Genomic DNA, 18797 nt, shown 5'->3' with positions numbered 1-18797 from the left:
TGTTTTGCACAACATGATTTAAAGACCCAAACTACGTTGTGTGGGCATGGGATTGACGTGTGTAGTAGTGGGGGCCTTGTGTGTAGCCGAAGGCCGCAAAGGAGCCTCTGTTGCATGGGCCACGGGGGCCACGGCAGCACCCATATGCAAGCCATGTACGTGCAACTATGTGCACAGTGGCTTGTAGACGCGGGCACGAAAGTGTAGTATTGCCTACAGCCTTGTGCATGCCAGTTACTGAAATGCTCGTGGCATGTACGGCCATGCTTGCATCATGATTGCCGCATGGGTAGCCATGCCCGTGAACTTGTGCATGGTAGTGCAGCCATGAGTGCGGGATGTGCGACCACTTAATGCAACCTTACACTCGGTGGTGTAGCCGTGCCTATAACCTCGTACGCGGCATGTCCGGTAACTCGTGCCACTATGCACATAGCAAGGCAGCAATAGGCGTTGTATATGCAGCCATGCCTGCAACCTGGAGGGCAACATGCATAGGTAGTGCAGCCATACGTGCTACATGTTTGGCGATGCCCGAATCCTTGTAGGAGGCATGTGCAACAATGCATGTAACCTTGCGAGAGGTAGGGCAGCCATGGGTGTGGCATGTGCATCCATGCCCACAGCCTTGCACGTGGTAGTGCAGCCATGCGCACAGCATGTGCGGTGAGGCACGCAACCTTAGGCACAGCTATACAGCCATCTGCGAGTCATGTGCGGCCATGCCTACAACCTTGCATGGCAGGCCCAAACACGCACGCAACCTTGCACAGGGCATGTGCAGCCGTGCCCATAGCCATGTGCACGGAAGTACAGCTTGGGCCATAGCCTAGTGCAAGCATCCATGTGTGCCCATGCCTACCACCTTACGTGCGGTTGTGCACCCTTTCCTGTAGCCATGTGCATTGTTGCCTGCCACCTTACGCGTGGTGGTGCACCTTGCCCTTAGCCAAGTGCGTGCGGTAGCCTACACCCATGCTCGCGATAGTGCAGCCTTACCCGCATCAGTACGCGAGGTGGCATGCAACCATGTGTGTGGTAGTGCAGCCATGCCTGTATCTGTGTGCACGGTAGCCTGCCACTATGCCAGCAGCCTTGTGTACCCTAGTGCAACCTTGCCCACAATGATACACCTTGTGCGGCCATGCCAGCTGCCTTCCGTGCGGTAGTGCAGCCAAGCCTGCACCCATGCACGATAGCCTGCATCCATGTGCGTGCAGTACAACCCTGCTTACGGCCATGCACGTGGCAACCTGCACCTTGTTAGGCCTTGCCAGCCACATGCACGCTCGGTAGTGCAGCCATGTGCAAGATAGCCTAGCATCATGCACGCGACATGTGCAGCCATGCCTGCATCTATACGCGTGATAGTGCAGCCTTTCCCGTAGTCATACGCACACTGGCCTGCAACCTTTTGAGGGGTAGCGCAGCCATGCTTGCACCCATGCGCATGACAGCTTGTATCCATCTCCATGCAATGAGGCCTTGATTGTGGCCACATGCGTGGCAGCCTACCACCATGCATGCACCTTGTGAGGCCATGCGTGCGACAACCTGCCACCAGCCACACAACATGTATGGCCATGCGTGTAGTACTGCTGCCTTTTGCACTGCCTTCATATGCACTTAGGCACACTTAGGGGGGCACGCATAGGCACAGTTATGGACACGTATATGTACACACTTGCGGCATTCAAGAGCACACTTAGGCAACATTTGGTGCATTTCAGGGCACAATTAGGCGACACTTGGGCAACACTTGGGTGCACGCGTAGACACACTTATTCAACACTGGGGGGCAAGTATAGGCACACTTAAGGCGACACTTGAGGCATTCAAAAGCATGCACAAGCACACTTGGGTGCACACTTAGGCAACAGTTGTGGGCATGCATGGGCACAGTTAGGCAACACTTGGGCCATTTAATGTTCACATGTAGTTAACACTTGGGGTTTTGTGTGGCCATTCAATGTGTACAAATGGGCAAATGTAGTCAACACTTGGGGGCACGTGTAGGCACACACTTGGGATATTCAAGAGCACCTTGTCACGGCCTTACACTTTTTTAAGCAACCGTGGTGGCACTTAGCACTCCCACTAGCACTAAGTTAGCCTAACCACCATCCTTAAGGGACTTGGGAAGAGAAGAAGTGAACACAAGAGTGAGTTTGAGAAGAATGCACAAGAGAACTCTTGAGTACAAGGCTTGAGAACTCACTTGCTTGGTTGAACACTCTTGGTTGGTCCTTGGTGAGTGCCTTTGTCAAATGAGGCAATACCTATATATAGGCACCCCAAGTTACAATGGATGGCTAAGATATTTACAAATGTCCTTCATCCAACGGTTGGGGAGGAAACTAGAAGCTTCCCACCTCCTTAATGGAGAAATCCAGAAATCTCTCCCAAAATATCTCCTATAAATATCTTCTACAAATATCTACAATAAAATATCTAGAGTTACTACACCTTTATAGAAAACTCCAGAACTTGGACCTTACTTACCCCAATGGCCTAAGTCCATGGGCCTATGTTGGACAGGTCATGACAACGTGTACACTTAGTGGCACTCAATGTGAACGCTTAGGCACACTTCACTTAGGCAACAAGCATAACCATACTCAGGCAACCGTTGGGACAGTTAACACTTAGGGGCATACCTGGGGTCACGCATGGACAATCTTAGTCTTAGGAGGGTGTGGGGGTAGGGTTAGAAAGATTTGGGGGGAAAGAAAAGAGGAAAAGAGGGGGTGACGAATCGATGAGACCTGGGGCTGAATCTCAGTGGATCGTGGCAGCAAGACCACTCTGCCACTTGCAATACCTCATCTCATATTTAAGTCATCTGCAATAGATTCTACCCAATGCCTGATAGGAATTACGCTTAAAGGCAGCCCACACAGCACGTCCACTGTGTGGGCTTGGCCAACGACACGTGCCTCTGTGGGTCACAGGGCCCCTACTGTGGGTCGACAAACGGATGACGGGCACAGGTGTCGCTTCTTTAGCCTGGATTCTGACTTAGAGGTGTTCAATCATAATCTAACACATGGTAGCTTCGTGCCACTGGATTTTCAACCAAGCTCGATGACCAATTGTGTGAATCAATGGTTCCTCTCGTACTAGGTTGAATTACTAGTGTGACACTGTTATTAGTAGGGTAAAACTAACCTGCATCACGAGTCTAAACCCAGCTCACGTTCCCTATTGGTGCGTGAATAATCCAACACTTGACGAATTCTGCTTCGCAATGATCGGAAGAGCCGACATCGAAGGATCAAAAAGCAATGTCGCTATGAACGCTTGGCTACTACAAGCTAGTTTTCTCTCTGGCAACTTTACTGACACCTCTAGCTTAAAATTTTGAAGGTCTAAAGGATTGATAGGCCACGCTTTCACGGTTTGTATTCGTACTATAAATCAGAATCAAACGAGCTTTTACCCTTTTGTTCCATATGAGATTTCTGCTCTCGTTGAGCTTATCTTAGGACACCTGTGTTATCTTTTAACAGATATGTCACCCCAGCCAAACTCCCCACCTGACAATGTCCTCCACCAGGATCGCCCCTCCGAGGTGGGCCTTGGGTCTAAAAGGAGGGGCAGATCCCTGCTTCCAACTCACAAAGTAAGTAAAATGACGTTAAAAGTAGTGGTATTTCACTTGCGCCATTTCCAGCTCCCACTTATCCTACACCTCTCATGTCATTTCACAAAGTTAGACAAGAGTCAAGCTTAACAAAGTCTTCTTTCCCCACTGATTCTGCCAAGCCCATTCCCTTGGCTGTGGTTTTGCTGGACAGTAGACAGGGTTAGTGGGAATCTCGTTAATCCATTCATGTGCGTCACTAATTATATGACGAGGCATTTGGCTACTTTAAGAGAGTCATAGTTACTCCCACCGTTTATCAGCGCTTGGTTGAATTTCTTTACTTTGACATTCAGAGCACTGGGTAGAAATCACATTGCGTGAGCATCCACAGGGACAATCGCAATGCTTTGTTTTAATTAAACAGTCAGATTCCCCTTATCCGTACCAGTTCTAAGTTGACAGTTTGACACCCAGGGAAGGCCCCCGAGGGAGCCTTTCCCAATCTGTCCCCCAACCGGCATGCAGTGACCCGCACTCGTCGTGAAAGTAGCTCGAGCAGTCCATCGATAGCTGATGGGTTTGGGACTGGGACCCCGTGCCCAACCCTCAGAGCCAATCCTTCTCACGAGGTTACAGATTCATTTTACTGACTTCCCTTGCCTACATTGTTCCATCGACCAGAGGCTGTTCACCTTGGAGACCTGATGTGGTTATGAGTATAATCGGGTGTGGTTGACACTTGGTCCTTTAGATTTTCAAATGCCGCCGGGGGTGCACTGGACACCACGCGATGTGCGATGCTCTTCCAACCGCTGAACCCTACCTCTGGTTGAGCCATTTCCAGGGTGGGCAGGTTGTTAAATAGAAAAGATAACTCTTCCCGAGGCCCCCACTGAAGTCTCTGAACTTCCTAACATTGCCGTCAACCGCCATGTCCTGGTTCAGGAATTTTTACCCGATTCCCTTTTGGAGTACGTACGTGTACACGCTCTCTAATGGGCTTCCCCCATCCCTTAGGACCGACTAACCCATGTGCAAGTGCCTTTCACATGGAACCTTTCCCCTCTTCAGCCTTCAAATTTCTCATTTGAAAATTTGCTACTACCACCAAGATCTCCTGGGCTCACACCCCAAGTTTTACGGTGACCGCCGTGCCCTCCTACTCATCGAGGCCTGGCAGTTGCCCCGATAGCTGGGTATAAGTTACGCGCTTCAGCGCCATCCATTTTCGGGGCTAGTTGATTCAGTAGGTGAGTTGTTACACACTCCTTAGTGGATTTTGACTTCCATGACCACTATCCTGCTATCTTAATCGACCAACACCCTTTGTGGGTTCTAGGTTAGCGTGCAATATGGTACTGTAACCCAACTTTTGGTTCATCCAGCATTGCCAATTCTGCTTATCGAAAATGGCCCACTTGGAGCTCTTGATTCCATGGTGCGGCTCAACAAAGCAGCCACACCATCCTACCTATTTAAAGTTTAAGAATAGGTTGAGGGTGTTGCACCCCTGATGCCTCTAATCATTAGGTTTACCTGATAGAACTAGCCCATGGGCTCCAGCTATCCTGAGGGAAACTTCGGAGGGAACCAGCTACTAGATGGTTCGATTAGTCTTTTGCCCCTATACCCAAGTTAGATGAACGATGTGCACGTCAGTATCGCTGTGGGCCTCCACCAGAGTTTCCTCTGGCTTCACCCTGCTCAGGCATAGTTCAACATCTTTCGGGTCCCAACAGGTATGCTCTTACTCGAACCCTTCACAGAAGATCAAGGTCGATCAACGATGCATCCCATAAGGGGATCCCACTAGTCAGCTTCCTTACACCTTATGGGTTTTACTCGCCTGTTGACTCCCACACATGTCAGACTCCTTGGTCTGTGTTTCAAGACGGGTCGAATGGGGAGCCCAACAAGCCGTTGCCAAAGTATGCAGTTGCCAATAGGCACACCATCAAGGCGCATGCTGCCTACCACGATCACGGCAATGACATCTCCTCAGGCATAACGTGATAACCCAGGCTTGGGATGCTGTCGTAATCCACATTGGTCCATGCCCCGAGTCGAGCGGTGGATCTGCTACTCACTATTCCGCATCCGACCGAGACACATCGTCTGCCATCTGCTTCCCTCCTGATAATTTCAAGCACTCTTTGACTCTCTTTCAAAGTCCTTTTCATCTTTCCCTCATGATACTTGTTCACTATCAGTCTCTCGCCCATATTTAGCCTTAGATGGAATTTACCGCTTGATGAGGGCATTTCTCCCTAACCATGGCGTGGCCAAGGAGCAAACTAACGAATGCTACACTACTACCCCAACCCTTCATCTGCTCGAGTTGACACCTCAGCATCTCATCTGGCTGTGCTACCACCTTAGCCCTCCATGAGCCCAAGCTGCCACCTCGGCCCTTATCTGGCCATGCTAAAACCTCGACATCTCATCTGGATGTGTTTCCCCTTGGCCCTCCATCAGCCCAAGCCACCATCAAGGTTCCCAAAAACGTGCTCTCATCCACTCCTACATTCAAGGAATGTAATCCCTGACCACAAGGATGGGACTCTATCCACTACACATCACCAGAGGCATCCACTTCTCCAAGGTTGGCACTTCCGAGATAGGAGGATAATATTCCCTTGGTATACCCTAGGATCTGGAATATTCCTAGCATCAGAGAGTTGTCCCTCTCTAGGACTCCACACCCAATAGGACTCTCCATGGACTTCCCCCTTTCTCCATTCCATCAGTGGCCTATAAATACCAAGGTAAGCCTCCATTGAAGAGGATTGATCACTTCTTTTACTGAAAGCTCTCTTAAGCATCTACGGTGGAAAGATCTGACTTAGGCATCGGAGAGTCCCCCATCGGGTCAGCACGGCTCTCCCTTGTGTTCTCTTCTATGTAGGTTAGCTAGAGCATTAGGAATAACAGGGAAGATCACCCGGTCAATTCTTACCACAACAGATTGGCGTTGTCCGTGGGAAGCTGTTACAAAAAGCTACCTTAGATCAATGAAATTACGGAGTGAGAAGGTCATTTCCTCTAGGACAACGTGAGTAAGGTCCACTTGTGATTTACCACTTGAACATCCTTATTCACCCCCAATGGCAGAACAGGAGGATGTCCCAGTGGAGACCTCCCCACGAAGACCCCAGCGAGCCCTTCTTGACACGGTAGTTGCTCCAGGAGAGGGAGACTAGCACGAGCAAAACCCCCAACAATCTCACCATGTCCCGCCATCCCGAGTGGCTCATCTAAATATGGAAGAATAGATGCAGAACCTACAGCTACAGGTGTTAGCAACAAACACTTTGGTACAGGACTTTATACGTCAGTTCGATACGGCACCCCAGTACCCCCTATTGGCTGAGCTCAATCGCCTAGGTTGGCTCTGAATAGGTGACCCTGATACAAATCACTTGATAAAAGTGTCATCCTCAGTCAACATCTAGGAGGGAATCGGCCAGAACATCATGCACGGTTCTCTTGGTGCCACCCCAATCTCCCATCGAGAGACACAAGTAAGGTACCCTTTATGCACGGAATGGGGGGGCTCATCATTCAACACATAACTGGAGTTCTGGGACATGTAATGACCATTGATCCCCACCCAGGGTAGGGAGATGCCAGTATTCTCCTCAAAGGCTTAGAGGCACGTATCCGCAGGAAGAACGCTAGACCCCCTCATAGAGAACAGCTTGGGAAGTGCCTCCTCATGGAGGTCATTAAGGCTCGCCCCTTGGTAGGCATTAGGACAGAGGAGGAAGCCCTAAAAGGGCTAAGAAAGAATGCCGCTCCCCAGATAGCCGAGCTGAGGATAGAAAAGATGACCTAGAGAGGCGTATCCAACATCTCACTGATAGGGTAAAAGGAATGCAGATGCAAAGGCACCCGGCTGACGTGATGGTAACCCCAACCCATAATACACTATCTAATGAGCTAATAGATGCCGAGCTGCCCCCAAATTTTGTGATACCTATCTTTAATGCATATGACGGCACCACGAACCCCTATGATCACCTCCTATACTACAGTTCAGTCATGATAGTTTATGGGAGGTCAGACGTAATTCTCTGTCGAGCCTTCATGGCCTCAGTAAAAGGGGCTGCACTGGTGTGGATGTCAAACTTGCGGCCTTGGTCCATCCATAGCTATGAAGAGCTGACAAGAGCATTCCTCACATGTTTCCAAGCTAGAATGAAGTAGAAGCAAACTATGGAAAACGTGATGAACATGAGGCAGGGAGCGAGGGAGACCATAAGGGAGTTCCTTGCCCGATTCACCAAGGTGACATTATAGGTAAAAAACCTACCAGAGGGAGTGGCATATAGCACATTGTGTAGTGGGATAATGCACCCCGATCTGGTCCAGTCCCTTGCCCTCGACTTGCCAGAGATAATGCCCGAGTTGTTAGGATGGTGCAACCAATACGTTAACATGGAAGAAGTCCTAGCTGCCAGAGGCGACCAATCAAAGAAGGAGAAGAGGAGTCCTCTAAGGACCAGAGATGATTCTCGTGAGGCAAAGAAGAATAGAACAGATCGATCACTTGACACAGCTGAACCTGAGTGGTATAAACTTGATCGTTTACAAACAAACCTACTCTTAGAGATCCAAGACCAAAAGTATTTTTGCTGGCCCAGGCCAATGATGGCTAAACCAGAGGAGAGAAACCCCAACTGGTACTACCAATACCATCAAGACCATAGATATGACACTAAAGACTGCAAGTCTCTAAAATGGGAAATTAATGAGCTAATCAGGGTAGGATACCTTAACAAGTATTTGAAGTAAAATATATGGCAGGAACTGGCCTGAGCCGCCAAAGGAGCCCACCGTGGACTGAGCTAACACTTACGATAACCAATTGGTGGGTCCAACCATTCTGACAATCATGTGTGGACCCACGACAGAATCAGTTAGAAAAGCCAAAGCTCATACGTAATTTGTATGCATCACAGAATAGCCCGTCAAAGCCCTCAAGTCGAATCCACCCATCACATTCTCTGATAATGACCTGGAAGACCTAAACTGGCCTCACAATGATGTCATCATGGTTTAATTAGTGGTGACCAACCACCCCTTCCACAGGGTCTTAGTGGACACAGGAGCTTCCATTGATCTCATGTCCTACGAAGCCTTCATGAAACTGGGACTTGGCACCGGAGCTTTAAAGCCAGCCCTAGGACCCCTATACGGATTTTTGGGCACACCAGTGGAGCTAGAAGGAGTTGTTGACCTGCTAGTAACCATCGGCCAGGGAGCTCAAATGGCCACTACCACGGTTTCTTTCATGGTCTCCAAGATAGCCTCACCTTATAATGCAATCCTTGGCCGACCTGGTCTCAATGGCCTTGGAGCTATTGTGTCCACCAAGCATATGAAAGTCAAGTTCCCTACCAGCAACGAAATCAAAGAATGCAAGTCTAGCCAAAAGGAATCCCGGGAATACTATGCCAACTTCATAAAATCTATCAAGAAGCCATACTCTGGCCTAGCATGTATGGTAGAAATTGTCAATTGCCGTGATGAAAGCCACTTGAATAGAGCCAAGTCAGTTGAACAACTACGGACTCTCCCTATTACTGAGGCCAAACCATCAAAGACTGTTCAGCTCAGAGCATCACTGAGCTCCCAATGTCATGATGAAATTCTAAACTTCCTCGGTGAAAACTCTGATATCTTTGCGTGGAAGGCTTCTGACATGCCATGCTAAGCATCTCAAGGGTCGTAATTGAGCACAGTCTAGATTTTAACCCTAGCTTCAAACCTGTCTAACAGAAGCACAGTAACTTTGTAACTGAGCAGAACACCATCATCGATGAGGAGGTTGACAAACTCTTGGCTACAGGATTCGTGAGGGACGTAAAATACCCAACCTAGCAAGGCAATGTAGTTATGGTTTTAAAGTCGAATGGAAAGTGGAGGATCTGCATAGACTACACCAACTTGAACAAAGCCTATCCCAAGGACTGCTATCCGCTACCCAGGATTGACTCTCTTATAGACTCAATGGCAGGGCATGAGATGCTAACTTTCATGGATGCAAACTCCAATTATAACCAGATAAAGATAAAGGTGGAGGATGAGGAAGAAACTACATTCCTCACCACTTAGGGCAATTATTGCTACACTGTAATGCCCTTTGGCCTCAAGAATGACTGAGCCATGTACCAGAGGATGGTTAACACAATGTTCCAAAGCTAGATCAGAAGAAACATGAAAGTTTATGTAGATTACATGCTAGTCAAGAGTACAAAAGGAGCTAATCATGTGCTAGATCTGAAGGAAGCCTTCGAAGTTCTACGGTAAACCAGATGAGGATAAATCCTTCCAAGTGCACATTCAGAGTGACTTCTGGGAAGTTCCTAGGCTTCCTAGTGTCACAAAGGGGAATAGAGGCAAACCCCTCCAAAATTAAGGCCATCCAAGAAATGCGCCCGCTAAGGGTGCCTAGCTATATTGAACAGGTTCCTATCCCGAGCTGGGGGACAAGTACCTTCCTTTCTTCAAGCTACTAAAAGGAGGGAAAGGCCACCATCAATTTTTTTGGATAGAGGAATGCGAAGCGGCTTTTGAACAAATCAAAGCCTGCCTGACCAGTCCTCCTCTGTTGAGCCGACTAGAGCCAGAAGGGGTGCTACAGCTCTGTCTTGCTACTTCATCAATAGCTATTAGCATAGTTCTCATAAGAGAAGAAGGAAAGATCCAGAAGTATATCTACTACATGAGTCACATGCTCCTAGATGTAGAAACCCAGTACTCAAGAATGGAGAAGCTCTCACTAGCACTGGTTATGGCAGCCAGGAAGTTGAGACCTTACTTCTAAGTTCACACCATAGTTGTACTGATGGATCAGCCACTACAGAAGGCACTCCATAACCCTAGCATAGCAGGACGGATGGTGAGCAGGGTTGTCGAGTTAAGTGAGCATAACATCGAGTACCAACCAAGAACTATAATCAAGGGTCAGGCACTGGCTAATTTCTTGGTAGAATGTACACAGACCGAAGAAGAGAGAGCTACAGGGGCCGAGCCGAACAGAATGTGGAAACTCTTTGTTGGTGGATCTAGCACCATAATAAGGAGCGGTGCTGGACTTATGCTACAAAGCATGAAGGAATTCGCGATACAATATGCCCTCAGATTTGCATTCCCCGTAATGAATAATGAAGCAGAATATGAAGCCCTGATAACGGGAATCAAACTGGCAAAGGCTGTAATGGTAGAGGATCTGGTCACACATAATGACTCATAGTTGATTGTAAACCAAGTTAATGGGTAATATAAAGCCAAGGAGGAGAGAATGACCAAATATCTGAAAGAAGCACATCGTTTGATTATCAGCTTTAATACATTTGCAATGGTACAAGTTCCGTGGGAAGAAAATATGGTTGCAGATGCCCTCTCCAAACTAGCTACAATGGAACTCGAGGATTGTGCAAGCTCAGTATACTTTGAAGTACTAGACAAACCTACTTATAAACAAGAGGTGATGTGTATCAACACGCAGCCAGTCGAGCCAAGCTGGATGGACCCCATTATAGACTATTTGCGAGATGGACATCTCCCTAGAGACCAGGTAGAAGCAAGGGCAGTCAAGAGGAGGGCAGCCAAATACACCCTCCAAGAAGAAGTGCTGTAAAAAAGGGCAATATCTTAGCCTCTGCTAAAGTGCCTACCACCGAACCAAGCCAAGGAGGCACTCCGCGAGGTCTATGAAGGAATTTGTGGAGGACACATAGGAGGAAAGGCACTGGCCTAGAAGGTGTAGCGCCAAGGATTTTACTGGCAAAAAATGCAGCAAGATGTAATGAAGTTCACCCAGCGATGCTTTAAATGTCAAGTACACGCCCCAATACCACACGTCCTAGCTACAGAACTTAGCTCCATAATCTGCCAGATCCCATTCACGATGTAGGGAATGGATATCCTAGGGCAGTTCAAGAAAGGCAAGGGCGGTGTCCAGTTTTTGATTGTCGCTATTGATTACTTCACTAAATGGGTGGGAGTGCGTCCCCTGGCCAAGATCACTGAGCAAGCGGTAGAAAAGTTCGTAAGGGATGATGTCATATACCGCTACGGTGTCCCAAAGGTACTGGTCACAGATAATGGTCGACAATTCGACAATCGAAAATTTAGGCTCTTCTGCAATAACTTTAACATTGATTTTCGAAACACTGCTGTAGCACACCCACAATCTAATGGATAGGTAGAAAAGGCCAATCACATACTTCTAGATGGGATAAAAAAGAAGCTGGACCAGGAAAAGAAGAACTGGGCCGATCAGCTACACAGTGTACTTTAGGCATATCGTACCTCAGCTCGGACCCCTACAAGGGAGACGTTGTTCTGCCTAGCATAAGAGACTGAAGCATTAACCCCTGTAGAGGTGACCCAAGCCTCATTCCGATCAATAGCATTCGAAGATTCACAGAACGAGGTTGGTGTCCAAGCAAACATCAACTTCATAGACGAAGTTTGAGAAGAAGCCCTAGTGCAGAATGAAACCTACAAACAAAAAGTTAGGTAGTACCACAATCAAAAGGTAAGGCCACGGGGATTCATCATAGGTGACTTTGTCCTCAAGAAAGTAGCTGCAGTAGACCCAAGAAGTGAAGCCAAGCTAAGCACGAACTGGGAAGGCTCGTTCATAGTCTCCAAAGTGGTGTGCCCTAGTACTTACCACTTGCAAACTCAGGGGGTACAACTATACCAAGAGCATGGAATGTTGAAAATCTCAAAAACTTTTACCAGTAGATTGCAGTAAAGTCCCCTTGACTGGGCGTTAGTCTTATAGATTTTATATTTCAGCACCTTAGTTTTTATATTTCAATTATTCAATTTCATTCACGGAGCAAATTAGACTCTATTTTGAAGCATTGTATTTGTCACAAGTGCGTGCCACACATCAATAAGCTGTGAAGCTTCTCTCAAATATCCAGCTCGCCTAAGGTAACTAAGGCCGAGTATTAGCTCGGAAACATCTAAGACAGAGCTCCAGCTCAACAGCATCTAAGACCAAACTCAAGCTTGGCACTACCAAGACAAGACCTTAGTTTGGCATCTCCAAGACCTTAACATCTAAGGCATGAAGGCCGAGCTCAAGCTTGGCACTACCAAGACCAGACCTTAGTTTGGCATCTCCAAGACCTTAACATCTAAGGCATGAAGACTGAGCTCAAGCTCAGCACTACCAAGACTGAGCTCCAGGTCGGCACCATTAAAACCAAATCCAGGTTTGGCATCTCAAAGATCGTCCAAGGCATTAAGTTTGAGCTTCAGGTCGGCATTGGTGCTGCCCAAGTCTAGGCAAAATGCTTCGCATTACTAAGATACATAAGACCAAATCAAGCTCAACTAAATAATGGAACTACCTTACAGAAATGGAAGAGGCACAAGGAATGAAGAAAAAGTATTTTTTCATTAATTAAGGAGGGAAGAAACCCTCAAAAATTACATCAACTCCCAAATGGGATCTCTACATTAAAAAAAAAAAAAAAGAAGAGGGAGAGGGGTGGTTCACTTGGCAGCTTTAGGGTTGGCTTGAGTCACCTCTTCACCAACCTCGGCCTGACTGATGAGCTGTACTGAAGAAGCTGGGGCAGGAGCGTGCTGCACATATTCAGAAAAGTCATAGTCTGGCATCTTGCCAAGGATGAACTAAATAGCCCCTTTCGAGCCAGCCTAAAATGAAGAGATGTTGACGTCAAGTAGCCATTTTTGACCAACTTCAGAGTTCACCAAATATTTGTTGTGCACATTGAAGACCAATGATTCTGGAAACCCATTCACTGGGCATGTCAATGTAGACAACAGCCCACCCCTTGCACCATGACCTGCATATGATGACAAGCCACAAAGTATGGAGGGGTGGAAATGCATGATTACGGCCACGCTCGCATAAAGTGGCACTAGCACAACTGCACATAGCAGGAATCTAAGCACGTCAAACTACCACCGTGCCTTGATGGGATAAATCAATGGGGCCAATGTATCATTTTCACATTTTTCACATGCTATGACTCTCTTGGGCATGCTATATAGAAACTAGCAAAAGTGGCAGTAGGTTGCGGTGAGGGTGTAGGTGCATAGTGCAGGCATCCATGTACAGCCACCAGCATGCATTGGCCGGCCATGGGCAAAACAAGGGGCAAATCATCCAGACCATCATGCCATGTAGCTGTTCTTCACATGCCATGCAACTCTTGGGCATGCTGTGCCACTACCGGCGTATGTGCTAGCAGCTATGTGGTCTTGGCAACACACGGTAGCCAGCCATGCACGTCCAACACCACATTACAGGTAGCTATGCACACCTAGCAGCACGCCATGGTAGGCCATAGTGCACATCAAAGGTATAGTCATCAGAACCAACATGCCTTGTCGGTGATTTTCACATGCCAGGCCTATCTTGGGTATGCTATGCGGCTACGGGTGCATCTAGCTATAGCTGTGGGGGCACGGCAGCATAAGGTAGGAACACTTGCACACCCAATAGCACAGGGTGGCAGGTAGCGGTGTGCGGCTGAACATTGGGATGCATTGGCCATTTACTTCTTTTCAAATGCCATGCCTCTCTTGGAAATGTTATGCGGCTATGGGCACATGTGGCAACAACTGTGGGGGCATGGCAAAGGAAGGCAGGAAGCCATGCGGGCCCAACAGCACACGGTTGCTGGCAGTGGTGTGCGACAGATGGGCTGACCATTTAGATAGATGAGCCATTTACTTATTTTCACATACATGCCAAGCCTTTATTGGGATTTCTATGCAGCTGTGAGTGCAGGTGGCAGCAGCTATTGAGGCATAGAAGTATATTGTAGGCAACCATGCAGGCCAAGCAGCATGCCGTGGTAGGCCACAATACACACCAAGGGCCAAATCTTTAAAACCGACATACCATGCAGGTGTTTTGCATATGCCATGCCTCTCTTAGGCATGTTGTGCGGTGACGGGCACATGTGGCAGCATATGTGGGGGCACGGTAGCGTAAGGCAGGCAGCCATGTGTGCCCAGCAGCACACAATGGCAGGCAATGGTGTGCAGCAAAGGAGCTGACCATCGGGATGGATGGGCCATGTACCTGTTTTCACACACCATGCCTTCATTGGGCATGCTGTGCATCGATGGGCATATGTGGCAGCAAAAGTGGGGGTGTGGTAGCTTATGGCAGGTAGCCATGTGTGCCCAACAGCCCACGGTGCCAGGTAGCTTTGTGCGGTAGAAGGGCTGACCATTCACACAGACGTGCGCCTTTGTTGGGCATGCTGTGTCAAAACTAGTACATGTGATAGTAGCTATGGGCTCATGGCAGCACATGGAAGGTAGCCATGCACGCCTAGCCGCGCACTGTGGCAGGCCTCAGCGCACACCAAGGGCAAACTCATCGAAACCAATGTGCCATTTCACTTTTTTCCCAAGCCATGGGTCTTTTGGGTTCGCCTAAAATGCCTGCTCATTTTTTGGTGCCCCGCTATGAAGCCCCTCCAAAACACCCCCGGGAGAGTGGCACCCCCCTCCCTCAAGGTAGCTCTTATGCTCTTTGCCCCTTTCCAGAAGGAGACATGACCCCCCAAAAAATCATACCGGACTATTTTTTGAGCTTCAAATATCCAAATCAAATGAAGCTTGGTAGGAAGTTAGAGAAATATCCAAAGATTATTTTCATATAAAAATCATAGTTTTCTGCTAAATATTTAATTTTTTATTAATTTTTTTAATATTAAAAAACATATTAAATTCAAAAAACTATGAAAAATTCATTTTAATGTATTTTTCTGAAAACTAAATTTCAGATGTATTCTAAAAATTGATAGAATGTTCTTAAAAGATATTGGTCCATTTCAACATATTTTAATATTTTCTAATATTTTATGATTGAAACATTGCCAAAAATAGCCAAAAAAATAGAAATGCGGGGTTTAAGTGAAAATGATTGTACTTTGAGTGCCAAATAGCCAATTGCAAGGCTTTTCTAACTCAAAGGGATGTTTTACACAACATGATTTAAAGACCCAAACAATATTGTGCGGGTATGGCCTTGACGTGTGTAGCAGTGGGTGCCTCGTGTGCAGCCGAAGGCTGCAAAAGAGCCTCTGTTGCATGGGCCATAGGGGCCATGGTAGCACCCATGTGCAAGCCATGTGCGTGAGGGCTATGTGTACGGTGGCCTGCAAACGTGGGCATGAAGTGCAGCAATGCCTACAACCTTGAGCGCACCATGTGCTGAAATGCCCGTGGTATGTGTGGCTATGCCTACCATCATGATCGCCGCTTGGGCAGCCATGCCCCATAAAAACTTTGCGCAGTAATGCAGCCATGCATGTGGGATGTGCGACCACGCAATGCAACCTTGCGCGCGGCGGTGCAGCCATGCATGCAATCTCATACACGGCATGTCCAGTAACTCACGCAACCATGCGTGCGGCTAGGCAGTGATGGGCGTGGCATATGCAGCCATGCCTACAACCTAGATAAGGTGTGCACGCAGCAGTGTAGCCATGTGCGTGGTATGTGTGGCAATGCCTGAATCCTTGTACAAGGCATGTGCGGTAACTCACGCAACCTTGCAAGCGGTAGGGCAGCCATGGGCGCAGCATGTGTGGCCATGCTCATAACCTTGCGCGTGGTAGTGCAGCCTTGCCCGCGGCATGTCAAGCGAGGCATGGCTATCTACGTGTCATGTGTGGCCACGCACGTAACCTTGTGCAGGGCATACGCAGTCATGCCTATAGCCATGTGCGTAGAAGTGCGGTCTGGGCCGAAGCCCAGTGCGCAGCCTACACCATTGCCTGCAGCCATGTGCGGCCGTGCTTGCCACCTTGCGTGTGGTTGTGCACCCTTTCCGGCAGCCATATGCGTTGTTGCCTACCACCTTATGCATGGTGGTGCACCCTTGCCCTCAACCATGTTCACGCGGTAGCTTACACCCATGCTCGCGATAGTGCAACCTTACCAGCATCCGTCCGTGAGGTGACATGCAACCATGTGTGTGGTAGTGCAGCCACATCCGCATCCATGTGCTCACCAGCCTGCCACCATGCTAGCAGCCTTGTGCATGCTAGTACAACTTTCCCCACAGTGATGCCTACACCTTGTACGGCCATACCAACTGCCATCCGTGCGGTACTAAAGCCATGCCTGTACCCATGCACTATAGCTTGCATCCATGTGCATGTGGTACAGCCTTGCTTGCGGCCACGCACGCGGTTACCTTCACCTTGTTAGGTCATGCCAACCACATGTGTGCTCAGTACTACAGCCGTGTGCAAGATAGCCTTCCATCATGCACGTGACATGTGTAGCCATGCCTACATCCGTGCATACGATAGTGCTGCCTTGCCAGTAGTCGTGCGCATGCTGGCCTGCAACCTTGTGCGGGGTAGCGCAGCCATGGTTGCACCCATGCGCGTGACAACTTGCATCCATGTCAGTGTAGTAAGGCCATGATTGCGGCCACGTGCGTGGCAGCCTGCCATCATGCATGCGGTACTGCTACCTTGTGCACTACCTTCATATGCACTTAGGCACACTTAGGGGGGCACGCGTAGGCATAGTTATGGGCATGTAAATGTACACACTTGCGGCATTCAACAGCACACTTTGGCAACATTTGGAGCTTTAAGAGCACAATTAGGCGACACTTGGACAACACTTAGGTGCACGCATAGACACACTTATTCAACACTTGGGGGCACGGATAGGCACACTTAAGGCGACACTTGGGGCATTCAAGAGCACACACAAGCACACTTGGGTGCACACTTAGGCAATAGTTGCGGGCATGTATGGGCACAGTTAGGCAACACTTGGGCCATTCAATGTGCACATGTAGTCAACACTTGGGGGCACACGTAGGCACACACTTGGGCCATTCAAGAGGACGTTGTCATGGCCTTAGACCTTTCTAAGCAGCCGTGCCGGCACTTAGTACTCCCACTAGCACTAAGTCAACCTAACCACCCTCCTTAAGGGACTTGGGAAGAGAAGATGTGAACACAAGAGTGAGTTTGAGAAGAATGAACTTGTATTGCACTAGAGAACTCTTGAGTACAAGGCTTGAGAACTCACTTGCTTGGTTGAACAATCTTGGTTGGTCCTTGGTGAGTGTCTTTGCCAAATTAGGCAACACCTATTTATAGGAACCCCAAGTTACAATGGATGGCTATGATATTTACAAATGTCCTCCATCCAACGGTTGGGGAGGAAACTAGAAGCTTCCCACCTCCTTAGTGGAGAACTCTAGAAATCTCTCCCAAAATATCTCCTAGAAATATCTTCTACCAATATCTAGAGTTAATACACCATTATAGAAAACTCTAGAACTTGGACCTTACTTAGCCCAAGGGCCTAAGACCATGGGCTTGGTGAGCTAGGCCTATGGGTCTATGTTGGGCAAGTCTTGACATTCTTCCCCACCTAAATCTATGACACCCTCATCGCGACCTCCTTATGGTACTTTTATTCATGAGCCATCTCGGCATGCCAGTTGTCTCCCATCTTGTCTCGCTCTCTGGTCACCCCTTCCACTTGACTAAATACTCCATGTAAGGAGATACTTCGTGTCTCTGGATGATTGGATCAACAACCAAATTAGCCTCCCTCTTGTAATCAGTAACGCCTATTGGGGTTCTTGTTGTAGTCACATAACTTGAGCCTCCTACAACATCGTCTGGTTGTCTCCATTCTCTCATTTGCATCTTCCTCTTCTTGGTATGGATGGCTTGCTCCCAAATTCACCTTTTCTTGCCCTCCCATCTAAGGGAAAGTAAGCACCTAGCCCCTGGATGGTGTTGGAGAAATCCTTAAGTCCCAAGGTTTGTCTTGACCCCTCGAGCAACATTATGCCTTAGGACACCCTCCCACCTTGGACGCCCTTGGTCTGAGTTCCTTTGCCTCCTTCATCAAGGCAAGATTGTGTGTGGCTCCTGTATCTACCTTCGCCTGTGTGGGCTTCCCATTGATGCACACTTTTACACACATCAACCCCTTTTGAGAGTTAAGGGCCTTGACCCCTATCTTGGCCCTGATGGCACCACACTGCATTGGGGACCCCATGTAAGGTGGCTCTTCCTCTTGGCCCTCTTCTTCCAATAGGGCACTAAGAGCTTTCCTCCTGGGCCAATCCCTAAACCAATGTAGCTCATCACATAGGAAGCACTTGTCTCTAGGCTTGAACTGATTCCTCTTATCGCGCTTGTGCCTTAGT

General features: G+C 48.3%; 1 pseudogene; it reads right to left on the bottom strand.

Annotated features, from left to right (window-relative positions):
* Positions 1–2750: 2750 nt before the first annotated feature.
* LOC122062332 lies at positions 2751–5985 on the bottom strand (annotated as a pseudogene).
* Positions 5986–18797: the final 12812 nt, after the last annotated feature.

Source organism: Macadamia integrifolia, unplaced genomic scaffold, assembly GCF_013358625.1.
Source record: "Macadamia integrifolia cultivar HAES 741 unplaced genomic scaffold, SCU_Mint_v3 scaffold100, whole genome shotgun sequence".
In the NCBI taxonomy this organism is placed as follows: domain Eukaryota; kingdom Viridiplantae; phylum Streptophyta; class Magnoliopsida; order Proteales; family Proteaceae; genus Macadamia; species Macadamia integrifolia.
The sequence above is the reverse complement of the archived record's forward strand: the minus strand, read 5'-3'. Positions and strand labels throughout refer to the sequence as shown.